At 32.7% G+C, this 13,453-nt stretch overlaps 1 pseudogene; it reads right to left on the bottom strand.

The window, feature by feature from the left end:
* Nucleotides 1–739: 739 nt before the first annotated feature.
* LOC107876622 overlaps nt 740–13,453 on the bottom strand; it is a 34,802-nt pseudogene continuing 22,088 nt past the window's right edge.

The following is a 13,453-nucleotide window of genomic DNA, read 5'->3' as shown; positions in this document are numbered from 1 at the left end:
ACTAACCTGCAAAGGCATCAACAGATTAGATTGATCAGTTGATTCGGAAAAGATCACAATTCACCCTCCCCTTTTGAATCCTAACTCAGAAAAGATCACAATTCACCCTCCCCTTTTAAATCCCAACTCCCACCTAAGCTGCACGTATTTCATCATTAAAGTACTATTTTCCTAAAATTTTAAATGTGTGGGACAATCTTAGGGAGAAAGCACCTCTTGCACTTTTTACTTTATATATAGTACGGTTGTTTTAGTTATCTTAAAAAGTTCCCTGTTAACATTTAAAGGGAGCAGAAGCCAAGCTACGAACTATGATAAACATGAGTAAGAGAACTCCTTTCTTTTTAAAGATTAATTAGGGATAGTATAATAGAACAAAATTCATCGTCAAATTATTGTTTATAATTAGAAATGTTCTTTGATAATGTATAATATTGTGTATACACTTTAAAGGTAATTAAGGATAACCATATATCTAAGTTAGTAGAATTAATGACTTGAAAAATAAGATAGATGATCATCTATACAACAAATTAAATTAAAACACTAATAATTAAGTAGAAGTTCATTTATAATATTATAAGTGGATTTTTATATAAGACAAATCCAGAATAATATTACAACAATCTTGCTCAATACTAAAATACATGTGATCGAATGCACGCACATGTAGTTATAATTAGAAAGAAAAAGTACGAAGAAGGAGAAGGAAGAGTTGCTAAGAGGAGAAATATTGGAGTCAGAAATCAGCATAAATAAAAGAGGAGTTGAGGAAGGGGAGAGCTTGGTTTGTCATTTAGTCTTTGCACATATGGTGTCCTGAGCGCCATATTGGATCCTGCTCCGGTGCAATTGTACTCCCCATAGAAGATTGTCCTGCATATATTAATCATTCCGATCAATTAAACTTATGGTCAATATATAGTGAGTAATTAATATAATTAGGTCGATGATAGTAACTAATATTAATTTGAAAATTAATTAAACAAATAAACTTCATTGTCATACATTTCTATAATTCAAATTTTTAGATGAAATGATTATACAATGACTTAACTGGTCTCTTGAAGGATCATTGAAGTCGTTCCAGCCCCCGGAAGCCACGATGTCTGTCATGAAAGTGTTAGCAAAGACGACAGTAGAGAAGGGCCTCCATGCAAGCCCCAACCATATCCGACCAGTGCCACCCAAAGTGCAGTCCACGAATACAAAGCCACTATTTTCGTCTTTGGTAGCACTTCCGTATGCTGTTACTGCCTCGTTTATCGACTTCACTCCTATGGCTGCTGGGCTTGCTATTAGTATAAATTGGCAGTTCTACATTGTTCGAGTTCGTGCCCTACTGATTATCTTATTTTCACCTAAGTGTTGCTTATCGATGGAACAGGTTGCCTGACGTGTTCCACTGACGTGTTCCAAGGAAGCAGTAAAACAGAAAGTAAAGAACACAATGATTTTTATATGGAAAACACCCGGCTCAAAAGGTGTAAAAGACCACGACTTGCACCTCTATAGTATTTAACCCCAACTTCACTAAATAACTCTAAGCCTCAACAACGACTGATTACAAAAATCTTGTAACCAACAAATAGGAATTATAAACTCTAATCCCTATAACTCAATAACTAGGAATTATAAATTCCAATTCCTTTGACTCAACAACTAGGAGTTATAAACTCTAATTCCTAACTACACATACCCCTAAGCTATGCGTTCCCAAAGTCTCTGAGTTTTCCCCAACTCGAAGACTATCTCCTAATTCAGTTTATAAAACACTGAAACTAATATTACATCAATAGCTCAAACACAATGAACAACTCTAAAAATCAAAGGTAAAACTCTTAGCTAGATTCTATACTTAGGACCAGGTTCTTTAATGTGTTTCTTCAATGATTGAGTAGTGCTTCGTGAAGTCAATCTGTCGATTGTGCTTTTCTGTTTTGTAAGTGTGTGAATTATTCTGACTGATGCATCTTCTATTTAAGCACAACTCTTCAAAGAGTCATTCTTTATTTCAAACTCCTCCTTTAATTAGAACTCTCATTGCATAGAGTTCTACTTCAAGTGAGACTCTTTCTTTAATTCCAACTCTTGTCTCCTTAGTGTTGTAGTAAAACTCCAACTCTTTTAAATTAGCACATTTTTATTTATCAGAATCTTTCTCCTCCCACACATAGGACTCTTCAAGATATACTCAGAAGTGAAACTTCTTCTTCACGTAGGACTCCTTTTTCAACTCAAATTGTTTTTCCTTATCATTAAGTGTTTGAATCAAATTCAACTTGTTATATTCCCCACATGATCAGTAGCTTGAGTATATCAGAATTAGGCTTGCTTATTCATTCTTGTCTTTAAGCAACTTGTCTGCATCTATCAGTGAAACTGGAAATCTATTTTCCTATACGTGGACCAACTCAAGTAACATGTTTCATTCATGTGTCAGTTTTTCAATCATCAAAACTACATAGTACCCAACAAATTCCTCCTTTTTGATGATGACAAACCTCTTGTCTTAGTGCATTCAAATATCTTCACCTATAGGCACTAATGTATAAAACACTAGAATGAAAAAAGTTAGTCAATGGGTTATAAACATTACACAACCCTCTTATCTTCCTCCTTTTGGCATCATCAAAAAACCATTTCAATGCAGTAATATACTAGCCAAAGTGATTTGTTATGCTACTCAGGACCACTGGGGCTATCACCAGAACAATCAGACAAAGACTTTAGCCAACCTAGTAATGTATTAAAGAGAGCAAAAATATGAGTCAATTTAGCAAAGATAACCATTCCATTTAACTGACAGAGCATGTTCAACATTAAACCTAAGCTAGTACTGAACAAAGCAAAATAATTTAGCATTAAAAAAATATGATAGAAAAGTAGGACATGGCTAAGGATACAAATAGTGAGGAGCTGATGAGGAAGGTGGAACAGGTGATATCAACTGTGTCAATTGATGAATGACTTCAACATTTTTATCCCTCTATCAATCAAGGTCAAGCTTCAAAGTCATGATCCTAGCCTTAAGATTCTCTTATTCCACTTCATGACTGTTTTGTGCAGCTTCTAGTTCAGATTTTTTTTTTTCAAATGAGTGTTAGCCCTCTTTATTGAAATAAGTAGAGCAATATGATTCATCTGTTCAAGAAAAACTATTTTTTTATAAGTCAAACCTGATTTAGGACTGAGAAGTCCAAAAAAAAAATAAAATTAGGAACTAAAAGGGAAAGCATGTTCCTTTTCATTCTTCAGAAATATATGTTGCATGTGATTGATGATCAAGCTTGACAAATCCATGGTACACAACTGATATTTTGGTTGAGAAAGAAGTAGGAATTTCTGGTATAGGATTAACACATTTGTGCACACCCATTTGGAGAGAATCAACGAAAGTTTAGTCAATAATTCATTAGCTTATTAGATAATGAGAGGATGAAGTGTGTGGAATTGAACAGGTGTGCTCAACTATTTAAACTTAGACAGCCTATGCTTATGTCAGTTTAGAACATACCTGATAATAAGAACTTTGTGGTCACAATTGCTTGCTTGCACAATCTAATGCAAAATTAGGTTAGAAAAGTAAAAAATTTGGAATTGGGACACAACTAAATGTGCAAGACTGAATAGAATAACTTTTTAGCTAATAATATTAAAAAGAAAAATGATTATTCTAGTCAATCGTTGAGGGGATTTCATACAATTTTAATCATCCTCAAGTCTAACCTATTCCTTTCAAAATGCTCTCTACTTAGTGCCTTTGGTGCTTCTCCAGTCAATTAAGTAACCCACATAGTCAATATTTTTATAGCCCTCAAGAGTGAAATTACTTTCCTTTGGATATCATAGTCTCAAGCCATTAATTCACATGAGATATCTTAAGATTCTTTTGACAACACCAATTTTTATGAACTACCAACAAAATTACCAGCAACTTGTGTTGGTTTTATTGATGCATCCATTTCTTTATTTATTGTTCCCCCTATCAATATGCCTTCAGTCTGTACAACAGTTAAACCAGGTGGTACAACATGTTCCTGTGCATGCTCATCAGTTTCACAGTCATCCTCTTTTCTCATTTTTTTAAAATCTTCCTTGCTTCCTTATTACACGAGCGCTACAAATCTGGCCATCTTTCAAATGATCTATTCCCCCTTTAAATGTGGTGAGTGAAAGAAACTTTATTTTTTTCTAGTCTTATGCCTTGAGCAAGATTTATTGATGCATAAATTTTTCTTTCCTCCTTTCACTCTTACCTGCAAAACGAATTAGGGGTTAACTTTAGGCACCCAGACAAGCTTGGGTCCTTTCTTCTGAGTAAATAGATGAATCAAATTTTTCTATCCCATACAGGCAATAGGTTACGTGACCTGTTTCTCTGACTAGGTTTAGTTATCCTTTTCTTGATCTGAGATAGTTTATTTGCCAGATTTAGACTGTTGAATCTACTTTTGGCAGCAACTGGACATTCAGTGGTTAGTTGTCCAAGGTTTCCACAGATATAGCACAAGTCTTGATAAGCATCAAGACTTTTGTGAAAACCCAAATCAGCTTTTTCACTGTGATATATTTCACTCAACTTATGAATAATTCTTGAGGAATTTGTCCACCTGTTTGCTCTTTCAAGGTCAAGTTTTAGTTTAGAGACTTCTTGACTCAGTTTATTTACCATTTCTGTTGCATTATTGCACTGTTCTTTGTACTTGACCAATTCAAGTTCAACTTTTTCTTGTTTTTTACTCTTAGTGTTTTTTCTTTTTTTAGAGTGTGCCAATTTTAGAACTTCAGACTTAAAATCATTATTTGAAAAATCAAGTTGCTCAACCTGTTTCTTGAGAGAGCAGTTTTCCTGTTCAATAGTGTTCTTGCAAGCTTCTAAATCAATAAAATCAAATTTGATTCCTGCAAGACTATTGAACAACTCATCCCTATTAGAAGTTGATTCTTGGAAGTCATCAATTAGTACACTCATCAAGGAAATAAGTTTTATTTTAGAAAACAAATGCAACTTTTCTTTAAGTTCAAGTATACTTACCTCAGAAGCATCATCTTCTTCCTCCGTCTGAATCTTCAAGAGCCATGAGTGCTGCTTCATCAACTTCATCATCATCTGAGTCAAATCCTCAAGCTGCTACCATTACATATTCTTCCCTCTTTTTGTTTTTTTTTTCTTTCAATTTCTTTTCATTCCTTTCCTTTCTCTATTCTATTTCCCAGACAAGACAAGTTTTGATATGATGATCAGTTTTACCACACTTGTAGCATCCATTTAGATTGTCATTTGGCCATTTCTTGCTATCTGTTTCCTTCTTCCTTTTGAAAAATTTGCTGAAGTTTTTAGCTATAAAGGCAACTTGTTCTTTATCAAGTTTAATTTCTTCATCACTGTAAGATGCCTTCAGAGCTAAGGTATCCTCTGGGGCTTCTATCACTTTAGTTCCATCAATTTCCATTTCATAAGTTCTTAAATTCCCCACTAATTCATCCAAGGTCATGCCTGCAAGATCCTTATTTGCTTTCCTGATTGCAGTCACCTTAAAATTCCACCTTGATTTTGGTAATACCCTCAGTACCTTCTCGACTTGTTCTCCTTCAGATATAGCTTTTCCTAAGGTCGGCTCATTTGTTAAGGCAGTAAGCCTTGTCATAATCTCATACAAGGTTTCATTCTCCTTCATCTTAGATGCCTCATACTCAGTGAAAAGAAGAGAAATTCTGAATTTTCTTACTTGAGATGTGCCTTCATGAGCATTTACTAGAGCATCCCAAATTTTCTTAGCAGTGGTGCATGTTGATACCCTGTTATATTCAGCAGGTCCTAATCCACAGACCAAAATATTTTTGGCCTTAGCATTTTTCTTTAATGCCAATAAGTCATCAGGAGTGAATTCACTTCTTACTTTCTTAACATGTTTTCTATCTTCTAACTTCATTGGAATAGTAGGACCATCAGTGATCCTATCCTATAACTCGTAGTCTTTCCCTTGAATGGATATTTTCATCCTAGCTTTCCATCAATTGAAGTGAGAACCATCAAAGAATGGAGGCCTAATAGTGGATTGACCTTCACTGTGACCAGTAGGTGCTGTGGAATTCATCATATTGACCTTTGTCTTAGGTGCTAGCCCTTTTTAAGACAACCTCGCTCTGATACCACTTGTTAGAGTTCGTGCCCTACTGATTATCTTATTTTTGCCTAACTGTTGCTTATCGATGGAACAGGTTGCCTGACGTGTTCCACTAACGTGTTCCAAGGAAATAGTAAAACAGAAAGTAAAGAACATAATGATTTTTATGTAGAAAACACCCGGCTCAAAAGGTTTAAAAAAACCACGACCTGTACCTCTACAATATTTAACCCCAACTTCACTAAATAACTCTAAGCCTCAACAACGACTGATTACAAAACTCTTGTAACCAACAAATTGGAATTATAAACTCTAATCCCTATAACTCAACAACTAGGAATTATAAACTCTAATTTCTTTGACTCAACAACTAGGAATTATAAACTCTAATTCCTAACTACACACACCTCCCAAGTTATGCGTTTCCAAAGTCTCTGAGTTTTTTCCAACTCGAAGACTATCTCCTAATTCAGTTTATAACATACTGAAACTAATATTACATCAATAGCTCAAACACAATGAACAACTCTAAAAATCAAAGCTAAAACTCTTAGCTAGATTCTATACTTAGAACCAGGTTCTTCAATGTGTTTCTTCAGTGATTGAGTAGCACTTCGTGAAGTCAATCTGTCGATTGTGCTTTTCTGCTTTGTAAGTGCGTGAATTATTCTGACTGATGCATCTTCTATTTAAGCACAACTCTTCAAAGAGTCATTCTTTATTTCAAACTCCTCCTTTAATTAGGAACTCTCATTGCATAGAGTTCTACTTTAAGTGAGACTCTTTCTTTAATTCCAACTCTTGTCTCCTTAGTGTTGTAGTAAAACTCCAACTCTTTTAAATTAGCACATTTTTATTTATCAGAATCTTTCTCCTCGCACACATAGGACTCTTCAAGATATACTCAGAAGTGAAACTCCTTCTTCACGTAGGACTCCTTTTTCAACTCAAATTGTTTTTCCTTATCATTAAGTGTTTGAATCAAATTCAACTTGTTATATTCCCCACATGATCAGTAGCTTGAGTATATCAGAATTAGGCTTGCTTATTCGTTCTTGTCTTTAAGCAATCTTGTCTGCATATATCAGTGAAACTGAAAATCTAGTTTCCTATGCGTGGAACAACTCAAGTAACATTTTTCATTCATGTGTTAGTTTGTCAATCATCAAAACTATATAGTACCCAACATACATGCACTTAAAATTAATTGAATTCCTAAAGAAAACATGTATACTTTGAAGTCATAAGCGATACTTTTTTCGTACTCGTGACATGATTAGGTGAAATTAAATTTATGTACATCGTAAAGTGATTTTCCATTGCCAAAAATAAATTCAATGGAACCTTGAATGTAACAATTCATGAAGTAATGACGACCCCTATCATCATGTAGGGTATCCTGAGCTCCTAAAAATCCACAACCTCAGAAGGCAGCCTCATCTCCGGCTATCCTAATCGCCACTGCTTGTGCTCCTACCACCCCTGGCACAGGCATTGGAGCTACATTCTGTATTTATTGAAAAACATAAAAATATGTATGGGTGTGCGAGCATGCAAAAGCATAGCTATGTATAATTAATGATAATCAACTGAAAGTCTGAACTCTATTCGTCCAAAAATTCTGATATGCAAACCAATTGTTGAATTTCGTGTACATATATAAATTATTGAAACATAAGGAAAGTCTCTAAATGTAGTGGCAAAGGTTGTCATAAACTTAGTTCACAAGATCTGTGTGTAATTTAGAATTTTATTTTTTTTCGAATCTCCTTGTTGTAATTCCTCACCTGCCATTGGATGCAAGTATTCTGGACAATGGAATCACAAGTAGTGAAATAAATAGTTATACTTTGTTTCTGCGTGAAAATGAAAGAGAAAAGAAAAGGATTCTTCATGCTATATTTGTATACCATGAAACTTGCATTCTTGACAATGAAGTTGGTAGAGAAACCTTGGACAGAGCCACTATAAAATGTGCCATTTGCAAATTGGATGTGTCATTCCATACGATAGCTGTGGTCGTATACCCTTGCCCTTGAAATGTGATGTTAGGTTTTGTTTTTGGAATAATCACCTTTTCACTCCATAATTTAATCGAATCTGTAATATATTAAAAGTGTGACAGGCCTTAGAAATATCGTTTGAATATTTTGTCTTTCATTAAAATTTTTTGCTTTAGATAAAATTATTTTTTCACTATTTTTTTCTAATATTTAAGAGTTGAAAATTAATTAAATATATTTATGGTAAAATCTTTCCTTATTAGAAGTCATTAGAATTAATAACAACTAATATTTTTTTATTAGTTTAAGAATTGTAAATCAACTAAATTTGATTTTAAGAAGATTTAAAAAGTTTATAAATCTACATCTACATCTACAATATATTAAATCCATTAACTACTTGAAATTTATGGTGGTAAAATATATATGTGCTTACAATAAAATATATGTTTTAAACTTTTTGTACTTCATTAAAAAACTTCGTAATAGATTAAATTGTCTAATTTTAAATAATCAAAAGTTACATGTGCAAGACACGTACGGCTAAACTAGTAAAACAAAAATCCGTACATAATAAAACAAGTCATTTTAGTTCAAGAAAATTATTACAAAGTAATGGTTATTTTAGAAATTTAAGATTAAAATTAGTAATGATTTTCAAATATACTATTATTGACATAGTTTCTACGAAGAATAGGTCAATAAACTTTTATTAGGGTAACTTAATAAAATATACTATGTATTTATTATTTTGTGGGAAAAAGTTGAAGGACGTTAAAATGGGAAGGAAGGAACAACTAATTGTATTGCTTAGAAATACATGCTGTTGTTTATCCACATTAAGCTTATTTTGGCACTAAAATTCTCAACAGAATCAGCTGCAGGCCTGCAGCTTGCATTATGGTGAAATTGCAGCATCCGTTCCGATCAACACATAAAATTGACGTAGTACTAGGGTCTATAGTGGGGAAATTGGGTGAAAATTTGTCACAGGGTGATTGTTTTTCCTTATCTTCGTCAGTGTCATGACGATGATGACCATGATGGTGACGACGATTAACAGTACCGAACGATAAACCTGTGGAGAAATGATCATGAATGCAGTTGAAGTACGTTTGAGGAAGATTGAAGGAATGAGTTGATGCCAAAACAACAGCTATTGCTATGAAACTTGGGAAATATATGGCCTTGGAGTTGATTTTTTCTTCTACTAGACTTCCTAAAATATATAAGACTCCTAAAATATATGGTAATAGGACTAAGGAAATATTTTTCTAAATATTAAAATGTACGTTAAACTAGAGAACAAACCGGTTTACCTATTGGGAGAATATGATTGATGCTCATCTAACCTGATTCGATTGCATGTCTAGATTGGTGGATGTTTGATTTTCTAACCCTCAACTTATTCACTATTTTTGTCAGCATAATAGAATTCAACATGTATATATATATATATCTTCTTTATTTTCATTCAAAATCATTCTTCAGAGTCAAAATTTTCGCTCAAACAAGAATTCGTTGGATCAAAATTGAAGCTTTGTGATCACTATTTTTTTTTTATAGTTTAGAGGTCGTAGATGAATGTCAGCTGGCTTTGAAAAATTTCTTGTGTAAAGGTTAGGTTTAATTATATTGTTTTAATATCTTTATTATCTTATTGTTTTATTTTAATTTACAGATGCTAGATGAATGTGAGTCGACTTCGAAATTTTTTTAGGTAAAGGTTAGGTTTAATTGTATTATCGTAATATCTCTATTAGTTTGTTATTTTGTGGTAGTTTACAGTTCGTAGATGAATCTCGATTGGATTTTAAAAAAAAATTTGTGTGTAAAATTTAAATTTAATTGTATTATTTTGGTATCACTTTTATCGTATTATTTTGTTGCAGTTTACATGTGATAGATAAATGTTGGTCGGCTTTGAGAAATTTTTTTAAGTAAATGTTAGGTTTAGTTGTATTATTTCGATATCTCTATTATCTTATTATTTTGTTATTATTTATAGGTGGTAGATGAGTGTCGGACGACTTTGAGAAAATTTTTGAGCGTAAAGATTAGATTTAATTATATTATTTTGATGTCTTCATTATTATATTGTTTTGTTGCAATTTACATATGGTAGATGAATGTCGATCGAATTTTAAAAATATTTTTAGTAAAGATTAGGTTTAATAAATAAATTCTCCATCCTTATATACTAAAAAGATAATAAATTTAATTATTATATTTATCTTTATTATTTAAATAAATATCTTATTTAATGAAATATTTGAACTCGTACGCGCGCGTACACCTAAACTAGTAGAAAGAAATACGAGCACTACTTGAATGAAGTACAACAAGGGTTGGCATGCCGTGCAAATTACCCTTTCCAATTTTGGGACAATTCCATACGCAATACCCTGCTAAAACATCAGATGGATGATGAATTCTTATGCTTTGATTAGACGTGATCTTTTTATTTCCTCTAGTTTATATTATTTGATATTTTTTATGATTTTGTTTTATCTATAATAAGTGATATTTCATATAATTAAAAAAATATAAATTTTATTTTTTCAAGTTTACCCGATTCGCACGTTCTGAAACAATCTTTATCAATTACAATTTCCTATGAATACATTGAATAGATATTTTTACTATTTCTTCAAAGACGATTGATAAGCATATAATACTATGCCATAAGCATAGTTAGTTACGCACGATTTTCTCACCAACATGATATACGAATTCAAGATTTCTTAGCTAGAGGCTAGACGGTATCAAACCACGAGATAGGAAAAAAAGAGCAGCTTTAATATTATTTTTGAGCTAGATATGTGTATTCACTTTATACTTATTAACTTTGAAGGATGCAAAATTAATTAAAGTAAACTAATTAGTCAAAATCTCATATCCATAATAGTGCAAAAAAGAAGATTAGGCTCCAAGTTGTTCAAAATTGAATTCAATTGTTAAATGTCTATTGAAAATAGAATTGATTACCAATTTTGAAGGAATTGGAGTTATAATTAGAGAGAGAAATATTAAAAAAAAAATCTTAATTGACATAATATTGTAAAAAAATATTTGTTTGTTGAAGCATAGTCTAAGAACTAATGGTGATGGAAGTTGATAGTCGTTTTTAACGACACTGAGAATTTTTTTTGTTGCTCATTAGTTAATTATTTCCACATAATAATTCCACTTAAACATAGTACACTAACCTCTTGAAACAAAAGTCAAAACTGAAACAAATTAAATTAAAGTGCAATTAGTTGTTATTAGCAAAAAACTACGAAAGTTACGTGAAGTTTTCTTGAATGCATCTATCAAAGAGAAGGGATGCTAGAAATGATATTTTTGAGTTCAGATTTCTACACTTGGAAGCAACTCAAAGACAGTTTGGCTGATCTATAGTAGTTAAATTTCAAAGTCAAGTCCAAGTTGGGCAATGCATGTTTTGAAGAACGGAATCAAAGATTAGAATGGTTAATTAGCAAGGAAGGTGGAATTTACGAGTGTAAAATTAGCTTATAAATAAACTTCGTACTTGTAAAAGAGGGTATAAATTAATATCCATTGCGGTATTAGTTGCTTATTACTGTTCAAGAAATCAGTTAATTGAAGAATGACTATTTGACTAGAATGAAATAAAGTAAAGTAAAATAACACATTTAAAGGCAAAGATTTCTAATTTATTGACTAAAATAGTTTTTTTTTTCTTTTTTTTTGCTTTAGACTAAAATAGTTGAAAGTAGACTTAACCTAGTTTAATCTAGGGGGTTCATTCTCCTCCAATGGACCAATGCAATCTTCTTTTGGTTATGAGTGCCTCTCTGGATTAGACTCGACTGTTGCAATCTTCTTGAATAAGTGTATAGCTCATTCTACAATTAGTCAATGTCTTATTACCAGCGACATAGGCCTAGAAGGTCGTTGACAAATTTATAACCGTTGGTCCTACAAAAGATACACACTCAGAAGAACTTCGGTGTCGTTTGGTACGACAATTATATAGTTGTGGGATTAAAATTTTTGGTCTAATTTTTTCCATTTAGAAGATGGGCTAAAATAATCCCAAATTGATTAGGATAAGGTGGGATATCCAATTAAGCGCAAGATAAGATTTGTATTGTGTTTGATAGATGGTATAAATTTTTTTGGAATAACTTTATACCATGTATCACACGCAATATAAATATTATCCTAAACTTAATTCTAAGATCTTGTATATGTAGTTTTGATGGTGAGCAGCTAAACTGCAAGGGACCAGATCTCTGGACGTGCAAAGTACTGTACAACTGGCACATGGTATCTGCACAGTTTTGTCCTCTTATGTAACAAACTTGCAGGTGCTATCTGTACCGACTTGGACAGCTGGTCTAATAATATTCCATCCCTAATCATCACCCAACTATAAAAGGAAAGAGATGCCTCTACAACAATTGATTTTTGCAAAAATTACAAAGAATGAAGAGAGGCAGCAAAATCCCATTTTATTACTCCTCAAGTTCTTAGCTGACTGTTTATGCTTAAATTGAACTTGTTCTTGAGTGAGTGCTAAATTGTAATCGAGCTACTCATGCTATAATAGTAGTGTTTTCCTTTTTGAGAGATCTGCTTAGGTAGAGTTATCTAAGCATTGCTGCTGATTAGAGTTAATCAATAGAGAGAGTCCTTGGTAGAGTTACCAAGATGAGTTTGTAGTGGACTTGATATAAGCAAAAATAGCCTAGAGGTAAGCTAAAATCTACTGTAACCAGGAGGAGATTATAGTAGATTTGGAGGTGCTTGTGAAGGCAAGCCATGGTTTTTCCCATGTTGGATTTCCACATAAAAATTTTGTGTTTTTACATTTTTGCACTGCCCTTATTTTCAGTATCTCATAATTGCACTACAATTCTATCGCTTATAATTGATTTTAAGGGACTTGATCCCTCACTGTGGTGCAACCCCCAAGGATTCTACAATTGATATCAGATCGGATTCACTCTAAAAGGTTTACGCCTAGATTGTTCTGATCATAATAGCCGCTTTAACTAAACTAGGGAGAAAGCAAAAAGGGAAGGATTTTTGACCCTGAAGGCTTTGGAGTCTGATCCAGGTGAAGAAGACAATAATCTTGCACTTCTGTCCATAAAAATTATTAGAACTATAAAAAGGAGTGGTCATCTTGGAAAAAAAAAATAGTAAGATTCAAGGCAGTCACTAAGATGGTTGTTCAAAAGCATTCATGAAAAAGTGCCAAATATAAAAGAGCAATCAAAATCCTGAAAAATCAAGAAGGAAAGCAATAGTTGAGAATGCTATAAAGCAGTGTTTAATAGTATGGGA

The sequence above is a fragment of the Capsicum annuum genome, chromosome 7 (assembly GCF_002878395.1).
Source record: "Capsicum annuum cultivar UCD-10X-F1 chromosome 7, UCD10Xv1.1, whole genome shotgun sequence".
Lineage (NCBI taxonomy): Eukaryota > Viridiplantae > Streptophyta > Magnoliopsida > Solanales > Solanaceae > Capsicum > Capsicum annuum.
Note: the sequence above shows the minus strand (reverse complement) of the source record. Positions and strands in the feature narration are given on the sequence as shown.